This window comes from Mustela nigripes, chromosome 2 (assembly GCF_022355385.1).
Source record: "Mustela nigripes isolate SB6536 chromosome 2, MUSNIG.SB6536, whole genome shotgun sequence".
NCBI classification, from domain to species: Eukaryota; Metazoa; Chordata; class Mammalia; order Carnivora; family Mustelidae; genus Mustela; species Mustela nigripes.
This window is the reverse complement of record NC_081558.1, coordinates 34,018,155-34,039,151: the sequence shown is the minus strand read 5'-3', so window position 1 is coordinate 34,039,151 and position 20,997 is coordinate 34,018,155. Positions and strand designations below refer to the sequence as shown.

The 20,997-nt window shown below is 38.1% G+C and overlaps 1 protein-coding gene across 2 annotated transcripts in view; it reads right to left on the bottom strand.

Annotated features, from left to right (window-relative positions):
- The window catches only part of SLC25A26 (solute carrier family 25 member 26), a 123,507-nt gene that overhangs the window by 57,400 nt on the left and 45,110 nt on the right, over window positions 1–20,997 (bottom strand). The gene's annotated exons all lie outside the window — the stretch shown is intronic.

Here is a 20,997-nt window from a genome sequence, read left to right as displayed (position 1 = left end):
TAAAATGGAATATTATTTGGCCTCAAAAAGAAATGAAGTTTTGATATATAAACCATATCATGGATAAAGCTCAAAAACACTCAAGTGAAGTAAGACAAGCACAGATAACAAATATTTTATCATGCATTTATGTGAAATATCTAGAAGAGGCAAATTCTTAGACACAGAGAGTAGACCAGAGCTTACTAGGGACTGGGGGAGGGGAGAATGAGGAGTTATTGCTTAATAGTTAAAGAGTTCATATTTGGGGTGATGACAAAGTTTTGGAAATACGGGTAATGGTTACACAATACTATGAAAGTCATTTATGCTACTGACTTGTACACTTAAAAATGGTTACAATGGCAAAGTCTGTTATATATATCTCATCAAAGTCTGTTATATATATCTCACCATATAGAATGCTGGTGGATTCTTGTTTCACATAAAAATGATCTAATTTAATTGTACCAAAATCATATGAAAAATGAACTGCCTAATGAAAGCATATAAAGTATTGTGATAAACATACCAGCTAGATGCACCATACATCAGTCTGTTATATATATCTCAGGGACTCCTGGCTGGCTCAGTCAGTTGAGCATCTGCCTTCGGCTCAAGTCATGACCCCAGGGTTCTGGGACTGAGTCCCACATCAGGCTCCCTGCTCAGTGGGGAGCCGGCTTCTCCCTCTGCCTCTGTTGCTCCCCGCTGCTTGTGTTCTCTTGCTCTCTTTTCCAAATAAATAAATTAAATTTTTAAATAAATAAATAAAGTTCAAACAGTATAACCTCAATTATTTGTCCTAAAAGCCCACTGGAGATTAAAATGCTGATACCAGGGACACCTGGGTGGCTCAGTTGGTTAAGCGGCTGCCTTCGGCTCAGGTCATGATCCCAGCATCCTGGGATCGAGTCCCACATCGGGCTCCTTGCTTGGCGGGGAGCCTGTTTCTCCCTCTGCCTCTGCTGCCACTCTGCCTGACTATGCTCGCTCGCTCGCTCTCTCTCTCTCTCTCTCTCTGGCAAATAAATAAATAAAATCTTAAAAAAAAAATGCTGATACCAGTACTTTGATGTCAGTTTAGCTGAGCACATAAGTTATAAAGACATGTCATCAGTGGTTCCACTTTGTTCACAGTACTTATATGTTAAGAAAATCTGCTTATGGGAAAATAAACAACAGTTTTAATAAAATTTATGTCAAATAAGCTGTGAAAGACAGCAATAGTTCATAAGAACTAGCTTGCTAAACAGATGCCAGGAAGGTACAAGAATGCTGGTGGATTCTTGTTTCACATAAAAATGATCTAATTTAATTATACCAAAATCATATGAAAAATGAACTGCCTAATGAAAGCATATAAAGTATTGTGATAAACATACCAGCTAGATGCACCATACATCAGAATGCTATCTTTGACCCTAATTTTTATTTGTTTAGCCATAATATGAATTTCCAGTTACATACGGTCTCGCTTGCTTCTGGCACCTCTCACTTGCTTTCAATACTATGAGTACTTTAAAAAAAAAAAAAAAAAAACACTGGGTGTGGTGAAAAAATAATGAATACTGTTTTTCTGAAAATAAATAAATTAATTTAATTAAAAAAAAGAAGAGAAAGAATTGCATTAGATGCAAATGATGTGATGTGGTTTCTGCTATTTAGGAAATCTGTGATAAGCTGTAAACCTAATATATGCTCCTACCTCACTAACTTCGATTCTACAACTTCTCACCTGTCTTAAATGATCCTGGCTCTTGATTTCCTACCTCAAAACTGTGAGTTCCTTGAGGGTGGCTATGACTCTGCCTTCTTCTACTCACAGACTCTGGCATATAGGTATCAGTACTATACAAAAGTTTATAAATATAGTGGCAGTCACCATGGGTGGGGGAGGGTAATTGAGTCTAAAAATCCTTCTAAGCTTAATACATAAACTTAGTGTCTGTTAACAACATCTTAGAATCCTAACCAGTAAATAAATAAATAAATAATAAATAAAAGTTTTATAATAAGAATCTTTACCAGGAGTCTTAGTTTTTATACCACTGGCTAAATTTTTCAATCACGTTACTCTCAGAGAACCATCTTAGAAGAAAAATACCCCAATCCACTTAAGAAAAAAGGCATGTTCTTGGGTGTCTGGGTGGTTCAGGAGGTTAAGCATCCCTCTAACTTGATTCTGGCTCAGGTCACTTGTCAGACTTCCTGATCAGTGGGGAGTCTGCTTGTCTCCCTCTCCCTTTCCCTTCTGCTGGCTCTCCCCCTGCCCTTCCCCTGGCTCGTGCACACACTCTCTCTCTCTAAAATAAATAGATGTTTAAAAAAATGTGTTCTCATGTGTCTGTAAATTTATAGTAATACATTTAATAATGGAAAAGAACTCCATCCTCTTTATCTGGATACTGCTTCTCTAAATGTCTCTCGTCCATGAGAGCCCAAGAAACTAAAGAAGCTTATGAATTATTATTCTGGGGAAGGGGGATGAAGATCATTTGGAAATAACTTTGGCTTTTGACAGCTGCAAGTGTAAAATTAAGCTCCTAAAAAAATTGTTAGTTGTTTAATAAAAAATCCCAGGACTATAACAATTGATACCACTGTTATAAAATAAATAAATAAATAAATAAATAAATAATCAAATTTAAAAAAATAAAAATAAAAACCAAGATGTACTTTTTAGTGACAAAACCTCTCAAGTTTCTTAACATTATGGGATAAATAAAATGTAGATAAGTCTGTCAGGTCTTTTTAGCTCTAAACAATCGTAACCCGTGTCGTGATCATCTTCTTGATCCTAATATATCAATACAGCCCCAAGGAAAGAAACTTGCCCATGGCCATATGACCTTGGGAGAGCGCCCCAGGCTTCAGATGGGATCACAGCCCTGGCTGACCCCTTGACTGCTACCTCGTGGGATCCTAAGCAGAGAATCCAGCCTCACTGCCCAGGCTAGTCTAAGGAACTATGGGATAATACATAATGCATTGTTTTAAGCCAATAAGTTTGTGCTAATTCACGATATAGCTATAGAAAACTAGCACAGTAATCTAAAGCATCTCCAATGTTCCCTGAAGTGATTCTGATGTTCATGAACCCCTTTTTGAAGTCCTTCATTTTAACAGGGTGAAAACTGTGGGATATTCTGGTTTAAAGATCTTGACTATTAACGTTTGACCTTAGACAAGGGGAAAGCCAAAGTAGTGTGAGAGTGTGTGTGTCTGTGTGTGTGTCTGTGTGTGAGAGCGCATGCGCGCGCATGTACACACACACACACACACACACACACACACACATATACAGTTAAGGTGTCAGAAATCTTACAATACTTTCCGTCTTGCAGCCTAAATTTTATCTAGAAAGCATCTTAATCATTATCTGATACAACCACCTCATTTACAGACCTGGCACAGAGGGGGCCCTGCATGGCCCAGGCTCCCCGAGCTCCCGAGCAGTGTGAATACGTTCAGCACACTGGGGCAGTCCCTCAGAAGTCTGTCAGGCAGCCTGCTGTTAAAGACATTAGTAGTTGGGATTGACTGTAGCAGGGGTAGAGAGAAAGAACATCTCCTCTCTCTGCTACTGCATTAAAAGGCCAGCAAAATAAACACTGCACGTTTTAGAAAAGTCTATTTGAAAGCAGATGCTCGAAGATTCAAAGGCTAAAAGCAGCACCAAAGATATCAATGGTAACTAGAAAACAGTAACTACTATATTATAATAATGTCTTCCGTATCTTTAAAGCAGTGGTTCTCAGCCAGAAACAATCCCCCCACCCCAACCAGGGGACATCTGGCTGTTACTATTGGGGGATGAACTGTGCTTCGCTGCGTGCTTCTGGCATTTAGCGAGCAGAGGGCAGGGAAGCCGCTGAAGCTCTACTGCGCAGCACAGCCCCCACAGCCCGTCCTTTATCAGGCCCCGAATGTCACCCATGCACAGGCTGACAAGGCCTGCCTTCGGACATCACAGCTGTCCCTCTTTCTTCCTGTTGATCCCTTCACACTGTGACTTACCTCAACTGTGCTCCCCTGCATGTTCAAACTCTTTCACATCCCAACTTTCCGTGGCTTGGGCTTCAATCACTTGTGCTTTGGCTTCAGCTTAAACACAGGCTGTATTTCTGCTCTCTCATTTTCAGAAAGTCGTACCCTGTTCTAATAGCACAGACCCACCTGCACAGCACAATGACAGGCAAAACCGAACTATTAGGTATACTTAATTTTAACAGATTCATGTTTTATAGAGCAATCAAAATTTGGCAACCTATCAGTGAAGAGTCCGTGGAAATGTGAGTGTGCCTGTCACTGCCTCGCCTAAACTGCTGGCAACAAATAAGTATCATATGGTCCAAACTAATGGTGTGAATGGTCAGAGGGAGGAAGGTGTCAGAGACAACGGGGAGTAGTAGAGACGCCGGTGATCTGGAGGGCAGGGCCTCTGTCTAAGGAGGCAGCTCTTACTCAGCTCGAGCCCACTGATGCCACACAGGAATGAAGACTAGATACTGCCAGATACTCTGATTTTTCCAAGAAAAGCTGGATATCTAGAATTGTGTTGAAAACCACTCAAGTTTAAGATGTTGGCTTACAGTTTGAAAAAAAAAAAAAAAACTTCACGGCTCCAGGACTTTGGCCCCCTCTTCGACATTTATGGTCTGGAAATTATAATGAGGGCAAATGAAGAGGCTCCAAAAAGATCAAATTCAGGGTATACTCAGTACATCAGGCGGAGTACCAGGGACACTCGGGATGAGCCTAAATGATAATGTCCTTGGAAGAGGCCAGCAAGTTTCAGGACTTGTGGGCCCCAATAATAAGGACAATATCATGAGGAAAAACAACAACAAAAAAATCAGAACAAGCAATTTCTATAGGGCTGTATTTAAGTCACTCTCCTAAGGCAGTTTATATGTACAAACATGTCATCTCAACAACCTTATGAGCAGGTACTACTATTCACCTCACCTCACAGATGAAGAAAATGAGATCAGTGGGATTAAATACTTTGCCTAAGGATGCAGGACTAGTAAGTACTAGAGCTGAGATCTGAACCCAGACAGGCTACCTCCAGAGGCCATGCTCTCACCCATCTCCTTTATCCCGATTCCCAGGTTTATGTCTGTAGGCATTAAACGCGGTGTCTCTCACCATCTGTACCTATAGGTAAACCATGTTTCATCAATCTAAGTTCTTAATGGCAACACTTAGGTAAGAGCTAACATGATCTTCAGTGTAATGCCTAAACATGTGCAAAAGTAGAAGCATTTTTGCCAAAATGAAAACATTAACCCCTACTGTCTAGAAATTATGTAGGTCTAACAAGACTAAGTGCTTGTTAGTTGGAAGTCTTACCTTCCTAATCATAGTTTGGGCTTCTGTTTACTTAAGAATACTGACAAACGGATGAAGATGTCACATTTTCTGCTGTTTAAGTCAAAAGGCATACAAAAACTGGCCCTGCCCTCTGACCCGAGTGGGAACTACAGCAAACAATTCTACAGCCCACCAAAGATTTATGGAGTAAACTTATCCTACACATGGCAATTCCCAGACGATATACGTGGTACCATCATTACCAAAATTCCTTTAACTGTAAGTACTGGAAATCCCTAACAACTTAGCAAGCAAAATTATATTTTGAAATACCTAGGATGTAAATTAACTTCACATTTCATTTCATTATAAAACAAGAGCACTTGCTATAACAAATTCTGTGAAGCTGGTAATTCTGAGATGAATTTTAAAAAGAAAATTCTATTTTCCTCTTTAACAGGGAGCACTGCATTTGCTCTTGTTCAAGAGCCCTATTTCCCATTGCAGAATCAAGAGCCCCAAAGAATGAGTTCTGTCATTTTATTCTTACAGATCAAAAATTGGTCCAATATTATAAAAATTTACAGACTATTCAGAGATGAAAAGGAACTTGAAGCATTTTCAATGTTATTACTCCCAAATCTGCTCAGAAACCCAAACAAAATCTAATTTAAAAATAGAAATTTAACCGGAATGGGCTCTGCACATTCAGATAGTGTAAATACAGAGTAACAAATGAATTTAACAAGATGCTAAAATACAGTGTTCACATGCTAGCCATCATTTTGGAGAAGGTACTAAAAAAATGAGCCCATCTTACTCTAATATATGTTGCAGTCCAAAACACTCATATTTCCTACTTTCTCTCTAATTAATAATGCTGTTACAACTTTTCTGATGAAGCAAAAAGAAAAAAAAAAGTCTCTCAGAACACCAGGCAAATATGCATAAATCACGGTGGTACTCCCAGGAGGATGTCTGAAACAAACAAAAAATAAGCACCAGTGACAATAAAACAGAAGGATTCTCTAAGAAGTAGTTCTTAGATTTTAACTGTTTGAACTGTTAAAGATGAACAGGAAAGGATATATGTAAAGCAAGAAAAAATTTTACTTGACACTAACTCAGATTTCCTCTAGAAAAGCATAAGCTCAGATCGTATCACCAATGTTAACAGAACAAAATTCTGGGCCTTACAAAAGGTCCCCCAAACCATAATCAACGGCCCACTGCAAGTGCTCCTTGTCACGGAGAGCCATAGTGTAACAAACAAACAAAACATTTAACCTAAGCTAAAGTCTACTGGAGTTCACTGCAACAGGATTTGAGCTATAATTAAATTTGATTAGTTTGGTTCAAACCTCAAGTTCAAAAGAATTATCAGCATGAATGGATGAAAAGCCCTTTTACATGGGCATTCTGAAAATATGAAAAGGACTGACACAGCAAGCATCAAAGACTTTAAAAGCAATTGACCCTTCCCCGAGCAAAGGAGAAATGCTAACAGCTGAAACTCAGATGCTGCGTGCAAAGAAAATAAAGTTCCAGATGGTTTAAAAAGCCGGGGATTCTATTAAATATTAAATGCTATTATTCTAAACTGGATTTTGCCCAGGGACAGCCAAATGTGTCATCTATAAAACGTGAAAAAGAAGTCAGATTCCACCTTCTTGAAAAACCGAAGCAAATGAATACTCCCCTTATCAAAAACTGTTAGCCTCTTAGGAGGAAGGTGCTCAAGAAGTTACAAGACATTCAAACAGCTGTGATGTTTAATAAAATAACAAAACCCAAAAGCACCTATAGCCTAAAAATCCAAACCTGTTTTTACAAAAAAAAGAATGCTTTGCAGAATTCATCATATTTACTACTAGAAGACCGTTAACTCTCACTCTGTTATAAAGGACTGTTGAATACACACATACACACACACCCATACAAACACACCCCCCCCCCTACTACTTTGTATTTTTGGTACATTTCAAAAGGAAAGTAAAATCAACCACAATAGTAAATTCAGCCTGTAGAAGTGTGCCAGTGTCCAAGGGTTAACAGATTTTAGAAGCGCTTAAAAAACAGTATTAGAGGGGCACTTGGGTGGCTCAGTGGGTCAAGCTGCTGATCTCAGGGTCCTGGGATCAAGTGCCGCATCGGGCTCTCTGCTCGGCAGGGAGCCTGCTTCCCTCTCTCTCTCTCTGCCTGCCTCTCTGCCTACTTGTGATCTCCCTCCCTCTGTCAAATAAATAAATAAAATCTTTAAAAAAAATCTTAAAAAAAATTTATAGACTGCACCTTAAGTGAGTTTTTACATTAAAAGTTTTCTCTTCTACCATGCTCTGTGTATTTCAGGATTGGGGGTGGGGGTAAGCTGTTTCTCATGAGATAGAACCTTCTGTGCCAAATGAAGCAGGTGTGAGATATCTCAAAGATGAAAGCAATTCTCCAAATAACAGCGTCATCTTGTAATGCTTTCTTGACATGTGCAATTTTGCTACTCCTCTCTTTGAGATTTAATACAAAGCACTATGTTTGTGATCTTCCCTAATGTAAATGAGTAGTCTGATTGGTGCTCATTTCCAGTGTTTTTTTGCGGTGAGAAAAAAAGTCAATGTTGATTTCACTTAAAATGGTTAAGAAGGCAGCCACAGCAGACAGGCTACTATATCCCCTAAATGCCCTTTTCTTTAAGCATTTACTTTACAAGCAGAACAACTGCTGATGGATTTCTTTCATTCTGATAACCATTTCAAATCATTAGTTTTTAAAATACCTCAAGGTCCCACCTAAGGAAAAAAAATTCCATGAAGAAATCGATCATATTGTTTACTTTTTAAATTTGTTTTTAAAAAAATCATGCTGAAAGTGACATAGACCTATTTTTAAGAACTTTGCCATTATATTAAAATTTATACATGGGGCACCTGGGTGGCTCAGGGGATGAGTGTCCAACTCTTGATTCTGATTCAGGTCATGGGCCTGGGTCCTGGGGTCAAGCCTGAAGGCAGACTTAATGGAAAGTCTGCTTGAGATTCTCTCCCTCTGCCTCTACCACTTCGCCAGCTCAGGCATGTGCCCACAACACTCTCACTCTCTAACAAACAACATCTTTTTAAAAATTTATACACAATTTTTGACAAAAGGTTTTACTGGAGAAAAAAGATAAAATACTAGCCACTGGCTTTTGTAGTATAATCCAACATTTCATTTTTCTCCTAATTTATTAAATAGTTATAGAATTTAAGTTTTTCTTTACTTCAAAACACAACAAGAAAATCTTTTAAGTGAACTTGGTCACCCAGTCCAGTGTTTCTCACACTTGAGTGAGCACCAAAAATCACCTGGAGACCTTATAAAACGGGTTCTGTGCCCTACCCCCACAGCTTCAATCCTTAGAATTTGTAATCTCCCAGGTATTGCTGCTGCTACTGCTACAGGGACCATACCCTGAGAACCAATGATCTAGACAATATTTTCTGTTTCTTGATAATCAGCTAAGTGGGCAAAAGGGAAAATGAACACTGAAACATGGTATATGGTATACTGTCTTTAATAGAAACAGACTCTTAATCTTAGAATTAAAAAGAAGTTGGCATAAAGAAAATTTAAGCCAGGCAGATTACACATGATCTCATTCAAGATTTTGTAGAGAGCCAGATAATTGCCATTTTAGGCTTTGTGGGGCATACAATCTCTGTCACAACTACTCAACCCTACTACTGTAGTGTGAAAGCATCAGAGATGAAACGGATATGAATGAGAATGGCTGTGTGCCAATAAAACTTTATTATAAAAATAGGCAGTGGTCCAGATTTGGCCTGCAACTTTGCCAACCATTTTAAAAATGGGGGGGAAAAAAAAAAAAAAAAAAAACAGTGCCCAGGGAGGTTAAACAACTTCAAAAGGCACAAGATGATAAGTGGCATATTTACAACTAGAACTTGGGTATCTTAATGCTTGACATAATAAAGAAGTTACTGTTATAGTATCATTTTGATAAAAGCCACAAATGAAATGTCTTGTAAAACCTTATGTTATTTAGTAACCAAAAAAGCAAAAATGACTTTACTAAAGAATATATGTCATACTCTCTAATTAATGTAAGACATTATTATTTAGTATTTCTAATATTATTTCTAAACAAGAGGCTTTACACCCTAGGGGACATTCCCTGCACTTGTCACATGGCGTTCTTTTATCTGACTCTGTGCTGGAGGCAAGGCCCAAGAGCCAGGCTTCTGATCAGGGACTGTGAAAAATGGGACTCCAGGGTCTCTCTCTCAAGTCTTACCATCTTAGTCTTTCATGTTTTTCATTCTATCTTCCAGTCACTGAATTCCATTCCACACAAAAATTATTCCCAATGATATTAAAGTTTTGTCAGATGATAGCCAAAAGAAATAGTAAATTATGAAACCTAAGTTAAAAACAATGTTTCGTGCAGACTAGCAGGCTTGCTCTCAATTCAAGTTATTAGTTATTAAAGTTAACAGGATATTTAGCTAATAAAAATAAAGCAGACAGGTTTATCTTCACCATGGATAGCTAAACATATGTAATCACGCATATATACATACACGCACACACACATAAGCAGTATCTGTGTCTATGAATGCATAGTCACACACTCTCTTCATGCTTGTATAACTGCCTAGGCTTTTACTCTGAAAACCGACATCTGAATAAGTGAATCTATTTTAGCAATAAAGTTAATTTTATGCATTGCCTTATCACTATTTATGCCAGTTAATAAAAAAAAATAATAAAGCCTGCACACACATACTATGAAAAATGAAACAGTCCAGCTTTACCTATCGAACACAAACCCAAAAAAAGCTTTTCTAAAGTTGTGTATAACCAATTCAGGATAAGAATGATGAGTTCTAAATCTGAGACAAAGTTTCAGACATGTTTGATGTATCCTGAACCATGCGTGAAAAAGCATCTGTTATTTACAGATCAAAGCAACCCTGAGTATCCTAAAACAACTAGAGTGAAAAATGCCCAAATCTAATTTCATCCCTGTCCACATGCTTCTTTGAACTAATAATTCAGAGAACTGGTCAGTATGTTGAACTAATTAGCATGCTTAATGCTTGCCAATTTTGATGGCTACAATTTTTTATTTTAAGAACCGAATGTAAAAACTACTTTCTGAAATGCACACATAAGCAAATCTGGGAAAATGTGAAGGCTAGCCCAAGCTAACAAAGTCACATAGGTTGAACAATGCCTCAAAAAGTCCCCAAAATGAGTGCCACCTCCTAAATACTTTCCAAGCTATGAAATGGGATGTAAATGGTTTTGGGGTTTTGATTTGTAAGAAATGCATTCCACTTTTTTTTTTTAATCCAGTCATTTTTTTAGCATATTCAGCATATATCTAACTTTATTTCAACATAAGGAATAAAAGTGTTCCTGATGAGAGATTAACATTTTATTTTTTTTAACGCCAATGAGAGTAAGTTCATTCAAGATTTTTCAAGTGAAATCCCACCCATTAAGAGCCAAGAGCAAAGCCTACGCCTTTACTGTTCGCACAGCTGAGCCTCATGGACACATTTGTTACCCAGATTTTCCTAACATTTATTTCAAGCAATCAATGAAACACCCACCGTAAACAGGTTACTGAGAATTAAATGGAGATTAGCCATTAGATAATACCTCCAAGATATTTTTCCCCCCTCTGGCCTACTACCAGGTTGATTTTTTAAAAATTCTTCTATTTAATAGTGTTGACACTCTAAGTAGACCCATTCCTTTAATTTACATGAGAACATTACATAGAGACTTCCCAGCAAATCCCAACTTGGCGTGTAATTCTACTTTACCCTTCTAACTTGAGGAAAAGCTCAGCTCTTAAGGGGGAAAAAAAAAAAAAAAGGAATGAACAAAGATCCCAACCCCAAATGGGGTCCACCACATGTGATTACAAACCCAAACTCAGTGTTTTATTACCACTTGAAGTACAAGGTAAAAAATATTCTTTACAAGGCAGTCGGCACACTTATTATTAAATGCTTCCCCATATCAACACATCAATTCCATGACTCTCCTCTTCCTTTTTCCAAGTTTTATAAAAGGATTACCTGAAACTGAATTCATCCAGAGACAGGGATTCACTCCCTGACTTTTCACTTCTCTCTCTCCTCCTGGGAGTACTTCAGCATTTTCACTAGTATTTCCAACCACTGATGAGCTGCTTCACAAACACATACAAACACTTGTGCACACAAGTGAAAGGAGATCTCAGAGCATGGACTCTCTGTATGTCTTCTGTCTTAGCCACACTAAGGGCTCAGTCCACAGCTCTGCTCCGTCCATAGCTCTGCCCCCCCGTACTCAGTCTGTACATGTTTTCAGAGATGCAAACCCACTGGGTAGCCACCCCAGTCGCAGTATTTTTCTCACAGCCACAGTGAACTTCTTCTGAGCTACAGGGTACAAAGAAAATTTCTGGGACTTTCACCTTAAAAGCTTCACATGAACTCTGAGGCTTGCACACCTGCCGATTTGGAAGGCCATGCTAGACTAGGAGTCATGGAGTCTGGTTCTAGGTTTATCTTCACCAAAATGAGCACAGTGATCTTAGTAAGCCCTATGAGTGCTTGTATTCTATAGGACATTGTAAAAAAAACAACTCTCAAAGAAAGATGCTTCATGCTCAGAAAAATAAAATACACAGCACCTTTGCCTTGAGTAATAAATGTCAAGATTATTTATACTCTATGGTAATATAACAGCAATTAAAAAAGAAAAAACCAAAATAGTGGCCCAATCCATGCAAGGAAGTGATACTAACTGGATGTTAAATCAAAGTTGGAAGGAAAGTAAGCTTCCATCACACTGATGCATACATATTAAAGGTAGATTTAGAGAAAATAGATTGTTCTTAGAAAAATGGAAGAAAAAAGGTAAAAGATACTTAAGTTTGGAATGTTCTTAAGTCATTTTTTCCTAACAGTTTTTTGGGGGTGTGTGTGTGTGTTTTTAAGACAATGTCTTGGGGAGGAAAAAAAAAAAAAAAAAAACAATGGAAGATGTGTAGGTTTCAGGGGTTTTCTTAGACAGCTCTTCCTCTCAGTTAAAGAAAGAAACAAAGAAAAGTGTCTCTGAAAATCAAAACACCATCTTTCAAGACTGGGATGGTCAAAAATATGAACACAAATACCTAAGTAAGAAAAGAAAAAGAAAGACTTTGCTGACACATAGCAAGGAACCAACAGAAATTTGTTCTAGATACAGACCCACACAAATACAGCTCATTTTTTTTTTTAAGATTTTATTTATTTATTTGACAGAGAGAGATCACAAGTAGACAGAGAGGCAGGCAGAGAGAGAGGAAGGGAAGCAGGCTCCCTGCTGAGCAGAGAGCCCAATGTGGGACTCGATTCCAGCACCCTGAGATCATGACCTGAGCCGAAGGCAGCGCTTAACCCACTGAGCCACCCAGGCGCCCTACAGCTCATTTTTTACAAAGGTACAAAAGCATTCCAATGGAGAAAAGACAGTACTTCAACAAATGCTGTTGGAAGAGGACACCCATATGCAAAACAACAGTGACCTAAACCTCACCCCTTAAATAAAAATCATTTCAAAATGGATCATAGATGTCAATGTTAAACATAAAACTCTCAAACTTGTATAACAAAATGGGGGCGGGGCTGAATGGCTCAGTTAAGAATCTGTCTTCTTTATTTTTTTTTTAATTTTATTTATTTATTTGACAGAGATCACAAGTAGGCAGAGAGGCAGGCAGAGAGAGAGGGAAGCAGGCTCCCTGCCGAGCAGAGAGCCCGATGTGGGACTCGATCCCAGGACCCTGAGATCATGACCTGAGCTGAAGGCAGCGGCTTGATCCACTGAGCCACCCAGGCGCCCAAGAATCTGTCTTCTTTAAAAAAAAAAAAAAAAAAAAAAATCTGCTTTCTGCTTGGGTCATGATCTCAGGGTCCTGGGGTGGAGTCCCATGTGGGACTCCCTGCTCAGCAGCAAGTCTGCTTCTCCCTCTACCTCTGCCCTTCCCCCTGCTCATGCTCTCCCTCTCTCAAATAATAAAATCTTTAAAAAAGTAAAGAACACATAGGAGAAAACCTTCATGACTTGGAGTTGGGGAGAGTTCTAAGAAATGACACCCAAAGCACAATTCATAAAAGAAAAAATTAGTAAACTGGATTTTGCCAAAACTTAAAAGCTTCTGTTTTGTGAATAATGCTGTTCAGGGAATAAAAATACAAGCTAAAAATTATCAGAAAATGTCTGCAAATAATCTAAGTTACAACAGATGAGTGTCCCAAACATAAAGTATGTTCAAAACATTATAGTAAGAAACATCCCAACTAAAAAAAAAGGGGAAAAAAGAAACTTGAAAAGATACTTCACCAAAGAATACCTAAGGATGGCAAATATGCGCATGAAAAGATGTTCAATGTCATCAGCCAGTGGGAAATAAAAACTAAAACCATTATGCGATATCATGAGGCACCTATGAGAATGGCTAAAATCCTGCCAAAAGTAAGTACTGATGACTTAGAGCACATATTACTAGTGGGAATGCAAAATTGTACAGCCACTACATAAACTTCTTATAAAGTTATGAAAAACTTACTATCAATACTATTTCTGATTTACCAGCAATCCCATTCATGATTATCTACCCAAGAAAAATGAAACTTATGTTCAAACAAAAACCTACAAGCATATTGATAACAATTCTTTTCATAATGGCCCAAATTGGAAAGAATTCAAGTGTCCTTAGATGGGTCAATGGTAAACTAATTGTGGTGTATCCAAACAATGGAATAATTAAAGAGAACAAACTACAGATACATGCAATGATTGGGTTTGACTCTCAAAGGCATTATGCTGGGTGACAGAAACTAGTCTTAAAGGTTGAATATTGTATGATTCTGTTTAAATAACATTCTCACCAAGAATAAACTACAGTGATGAAAAACACATCAGTCACTGCCAGGGGTGACCAGTAAGGACATGGATAGGGCTACAAAAAACAGGACAAGGGAGTTTTAGGGATGATGGAAATGTTTTGTACCCTAACTGTACTGGTGGTTATATGAATGGATACATGTATTCAAATTTATATTTCTATACACCAATAAAGTCAATTTTAACAATATGGCAACTTAAAAAATAAGCAGTAACTATTTGTGTTCTTGCCTGAGATAAATATGGGAGAAGAGGGAAGGAGGAATAAAAACAATGTATTTCAATTAAAAAAAAACTTTGTCTAATAAAAAGGCCTAGATGAAATAATACACCTAAAGTCAACATCTCGGTTTATAAATATCAGTCCTTCGAAAAGCAATCAAGGGCTCCTTTGAGAGGGCTCTTTACAGGACCATGACACCCTGTTACAACAATAAGTAAGTTCTTCAAGATCAACAAGGGTGGGGGGAATGTCCTGAGAAGAGCAGTAGGCCTGAAGAGGCTCCCACTAGCCAAATTTGGGACAGTCTGAGCATCAGAAAAGAATAATGCTAATGGCTTATAGTTACTGAATAAAAAAGAATCTATGACTAATTGTGATGGTTTCACATATCTATGAATAAAATAGAATGCAAAGAATTATCACTTTTTAAAAAAAAGACTTTATTTATTTATTTGACAGACAGAGATCACAAGTAGGCAGAGAGGCAGGCAGAAAGAGGAGGCAGAAAGAGGAGCAGAGAGCCCGATGCGATGCGGGGCTGGATCCCAGGCCTGTAGGACTATGACCTGAGCCAAAGGCAGAGGCTTTAACCCACTGAGCCACCCAAGTGCCCAAGAATTATCACTTTAAATGAGTGATTTGTATGGTACATGCTAGATCTCAATGAAGCGGTTAAAAAAAAAAGAACGCATGAGTCCATATGGCCACCTTTAAAAAGAGCTGAATCTGGAGTGAGGAGCAAAAGAGGAGTAGAAGAGGAAAGGTGCATTACATAAGACTGCAAGCCAGCAAATTCAGAGAAAAATGACAGTGTTAGGAAAATCATCATTTTGCAATCAGCAATGTAATAAACACTTCAGGCAAGAAGCATCCACAGATGTTATAAGTATTGGGTGAAAGATTATTGGGGAACAGGTTAATCACATAGTCTCAAAACATTACCCCACAGATTACTTCCTAGGAAAAAAGAGAACTGAAACTTCAGAGTGCAAAAAACTAGAGCACACCAACTTAACGAAATGGCTAAACTTGGCTTCACCAAGCCGGGGACAGCATGTGTCTTGTCATACAATGCAAGCTGAAGCCCTGACGCCATCCATGCAGTATTCAAGCCTCATCACGAGGAAATGAGACAACCCAGCTTATGGGCTGTTCATAGAACTCTGCACTCACGTCAACATCAAGCGGGGAGGAAAAAAAGTTTGGGGAAACCTAACAACCAAATACAGTGTGCCATGCTTTATCAGATACTAGAGAAAAAAAGTTATAAACTTTTTATTATTGGGACAACAGTGAATACTATAAAACTCACTCACTATACATTAGGTAATTAATTAATTAGATAATTAACATACTAATGTTAAATTTCTTGGGTATAATGGTATGATAGTTAAAAGAAGCATAACAAGGAACACCTGGGTGGCTCATTGAACTCTCGATTTTGGCTTCAGGTCATGATCTGAGAGTTGTGGAGATCAATCCCAGCATTGGGCTCAGTGGGAAGTCTGCTTGAGATGCTCTCTCTCCCCCTGCCCTTCACCCAACTCAAATACATAACATTTTTTTTAAAAGAGAAGCATATCTCTATTCTTTTTTTTTTTTTTTTTTTTAAGAGGGGTAAAGGGGGAGGGAGAGGGAATCTTAGAGGGCTCCACACCCAGTATGGAACACAACATGGGCTCGTTCTCACAACCCTGAGATCAATCATGACTCCATTTTTAGGAGACATATAAGAAATATTTAATGATGAAGTATCAGGTATCTGCTACCCACTTAAAATGTTTCAGGAAGAAAATAGAAAAAGAAGGCTACAGCAGATAAGGCAAAGTGTTCATCACTGAATCCTGGAGAAAGAAGATCTACTTTTTTTTTTTTTAACATTTAATTTATTTATTTGACAGAGAACACAAGTAGGCAGAGAGGCAGGCAGAGGGAGAGGAGGAAGCAAGCTCCCTGCTGAGCAGAGAGCCCGATGTGGGACTCGATCCCAGGACCCTGAGATCATGACCTGAGCTGAAGGCAGAGGCTTAACCCACTGAGCCACCCAGGCGCCCCGAAAGAAGATCTACTTTAACTTTTCTCTAAATTGTAATTTTTCAAAAGAAAAAGTGGGAAAAGAAGAAGAAAAGAAAAAGGTGCTACCACTCACTTTAAAACCTACTCATTCGTACTCCCAACAAAGAAAAGGAAATATATACATTAAGAAAAAAGTCTAAGTGTTTCAAGAATTCAGCCCAACTCTGCCGTCTAAGAACTGTGTTATTTAATATAGACCAGGTTACTTACACCACTGAGTATCTGTTTTCCCAGTGGTATTAAATAGGCAAATATCAGTTAGTTCATAAAATGGCTTATGAGATACTAACAACTCACTACTTACCAAGAGGTTACTATACTTGTACCAGGCCCTTTGTTTTCATGTTCTCATTTGGTCAAAACTAGTCCAAAATTTAGTAGTTGAGATGTATTATCTATACAACATATAATTTTTTTTTCAAATTCATATTCAATGTCTGTAGGGATGAAGAAAAGAACCTTTGTAAACAACTGTGTGAACCAACAGATAATTGGCAAAGAGTGTAACTTTCATAAGATCTTGGTTGCTCAACAGAAGACATATCACAACTCTAAGCACAGACATTACCGATATCTTCTAACAGGCCAAAGACATACTTAATTTACCCTATAAAGAGTAATAAACTTCATTCCAAAGTGATTTTTTTAAAAGACTTATTTATCTGAGGGAGTGTGTGACAGAGCATGTGTACACCTAAGTGGGGAGGGGGCGGCAGGAGAAAATCTTCAAGCAGACTCCCGCTGAACCCAGAGCCCCATGTGGAGCTGGATTCTATGTATGACCCATGAGATCACAACCTGAGCCAAAACCACAAGTTGGACAATTAATCAACTGAGTGACCCTGGACCCCCTCCAAAGTGATTTTTAACTTGGTTAGTATTCCATTCTCCCAAACAGAAATATGGAATAATTCACAATTTGGGGAAGATCCCCAACATGTGGATCAAGGCAAAGCGAGCTTTATTAGAATACTTGGTATTGGATAAAAATACATTATATGTTTATAAAAAAAATTTTTTAAATAAATAAAAATAAGCAACTTTAAAAAAGAATACTTGGTATCAATTTAAAAGGCTCCTACACCAAACATAATCACTTACTTCCGAAATATAATTAGGATACATACTAAACTGATGAGATCAAAATACTTCTCTAAGAATCCTAGTTCAACGACATAATTCCTTTCTACTTAAAAAAAAAAAAAAAAATCCAGGAAATACACCTGACACCAAAGAATCGTTATGAATGGTTATCACCAAATGCTGTTAGTAAATACCTTTGTAAATTTTATTAGGCACTAATAAATAGTTACTAAAAGGTAGTTATATGACCAAAAAAAAATCAGGATAAAATAAAGGCCTTAAACAAATGAACTATATCCCGGATTCATTATGCTTTTCATTAAATGAGGACAGTTAAGGCACTAGAGATGTAAGCTTGTCAGAGGGAGAGCTGTGGTAGAACCCAAGCAGGCTGACTGCAAAACCCAAACCCAGAACCACTATGCTCTAACACCCTGAGGGAGCAACAAATCCAACCCAGGAAGGCAGTGCAAAATCCAGACACCGTGAGTGACTACACCAGGTGAGCGCAGAATGATAGAAAATTCCAAGCTTCCTAAGGGAAAAAATCAGTACAAGAAACAAAATGATTTTGAGGTTGTCCCACTTCAATATTTGAAAAAGGTAAAAAAAAAAAAAAAAAAAATGCATACCCCCACCAAAAAAATAAAAATTAGAAACCTTAAAGAGAAAAACCAAAAGTACATGCCCCAAAATGTTCAGCAAATTAAAATAGAAGATAAACTTTAGCAACTGGGGCACTGGTTGGTTCAGTCATTAAGCCTCTGCCTTCAGCTCAGGTCATGGTCCCAGGGTTCTGGGATCGAGCCTCGAATCGGGCTCCCTGCTCAGTGAGAAGCCTGCTTCTCCCTCTCCCGCTCTACCTGCTTGTGTTCCCTCACTCGCTCTGTCTCTGTCAAAAAAAATAAATAAAACCTTAAAAAAAAAAAAAAACTTTAGCAACTGATGGAGTGCAGGAAGTCAAGTCTATTTGAAATGTCTTTCAGAGTGACACAAAACCAATACTAAAGAAAACGCAGGCACGCCTGGGTGGCTCAGTTGGTTAAGTGTCTGCCTTTGGCTCAGGCCATGATCCTAGGGTCCTGGGATCAAGCCCTGTATCGGGCTCCCTGCTCAATGGGGAGTCTACTTCTCCCTTTGGCTCTCCCCTCCTCCTCCTCCCTCTCCCCCGCTTGCTCTCACTCAAATAAATAAAATTTAAAAAAAAAAAAAGGAAGTGCCTTTGATCCTTCAACAACACAGGTTTAAACTGCACGGGTCCCACTTACATGCAATTTTTAAAAATATACATAAATACAGTAAAGTACTCTATAAGTACTTTCTCTACCTTCCGATTTTCTTAACACTTGCTCTTCTCTAGCTTACTTCCTTAAAAAAGTGTAATATATAAAACATGTAATAAATAAGATATGTGTTATCAGTAAGGTTCCTGGCCAACAGCAGGCTGGCTATCAGTAGTTGAGTTTTGGGAGAGTCTAAAGTTATATATACAATTTCCACTGCATAGGGCAACAGCACTCTTAATACCCACACTCGTCTGAAGGTCAACTATACAAATCAGCACACTACTTGGCCAGGTGATCTTTCCTGAAGTCTCAAATAATACTAAGCATTCTCCATGTTCAACTCTGAAAATCAATCCAGAAAAAAATCATGGAAGAAGTGACTGTGGGTGAAGGACAAGGTGAAACGGCAGGCAACTTGACCAACTGGAGTAAAGTGCAGCGGGAGGGTCATTCCAGAAAGTGGAATTTGAAAGTCGAAAAGCGTTAGGAGGTAAAAAGAAGTAACAGCCTCAACTCAAACAGAAAGTTACAAGACGCTGAAAGTTTATCGGATAAAAAACACAGACACAAATATGTGACTTAAAGTTTCTAAAATAAACAAAGTAATGAAATTTATGGAACCGGAATGCTACAAGGAGGTATGTTTGGGAGGAGCATAAAGCCAGCTAAACCACATATTTCATTCCAAAGAGTCAATAGATTGTATCTAAGGCTGACAAATTAAGAAACAAATGTGTAAACAGATTATTCAGAAATATGGATATAATAAGATGAACTAAGCACAGAAACAGTTTAACACAGAATAGAGGTTATCTCTAGAGAATGAGACTGAAATGGAGATGGAAAGATAGGAGACTTTTTTGCTTCTTAGACTATGTTCCATACTGTTGAACTTGTTAACCAATTCCATGTAGCATTACTTGGATAAAAATAAAAAATGAAAACAGAAGTTTTAAGTTTAACTTGTCCTTATTTTAGAAGATCACTTAAAAAATAAAGTATTTCATTCAATGCCTTCTAGCGCTCTTTGTTTTTCAGCTATCTTTTTAAATAACTTCCAGACATCCATACAAGTCACTAACCTAGTACAAGGAGTTCACATATACCCTGCAGCCAGCTTCCTTCCCCTGATGTTAACAACTTAAATAACCAGAATATGATCATCGAAACCAGCTACTAATATTTCAGCTACACTAGTAGCTAAACTCTACACTTTTCCTGAATTCCACCGGTTTTCCTTCCTCCTACTGTTTCTGTTCTGGAGTCCAGTCCAGCATCCCACACTGCACTCATCTGTGTCTTCTGCTACATTTGAAAATTCCTTCATCTTTATTTTTCAAGATCTTGACAATTTTGTACAAGTCTCTCCATTTCAGCTTGTCTGGTGTTTTCTCAGGATCAGGTTTAGATGATGCATTCTGGGAGGCAGAAGATCACAGCAGAGTTTTGTGCTCTTCTGGGTGCATCATATCGGGGGTGTCAGATGTCAACAGACCTTGTGAGTGATGCTGTTAACTTGGTCACTTGAATGAGGGAGCATCTGTCAAGTTTTTCAACTGTAACTTTGGATACATAATGAGGTATTTTTTTAATAAAATGAGGTAATGTGCAGTATTTGCTTCAAAATAATGTATGGAGAGGGGCGGGGTCTGAGTATAGACGAAACAACATTGGCCAAGAGCGGATGCTTGCTGTAGGCTAGTGACGGGCCCACAGAGGTTCATCTTACTCATCGACTTTTGTGTATCTTTACATTTTTCCATGACAAAAGTTTTAAAACTTCAAACCCAAATTAAAATCTGTACATACATTTATCCAAAGATAAAACAAATCTATTTATTTAGAAACCTTGGATTCTTAAACACTATTTATGCTTGGATTTTCATTTCTTAATTTGAACTGTTTTTAAAGGTACCAACGCAATCACCTCAGGAGGAGCTTCCCCAGTTCACGTAAACTGTCTGCTGCCAACATTTAAAACACAGGCGTTGTGTACCCTCTAGTGGCTATTCTGAATACAACTTCTGTATCGTCAAACTCAATTTAAAAAGCCAACTGTCTCACAAAGGAAAAGAAACAGCTCCACTT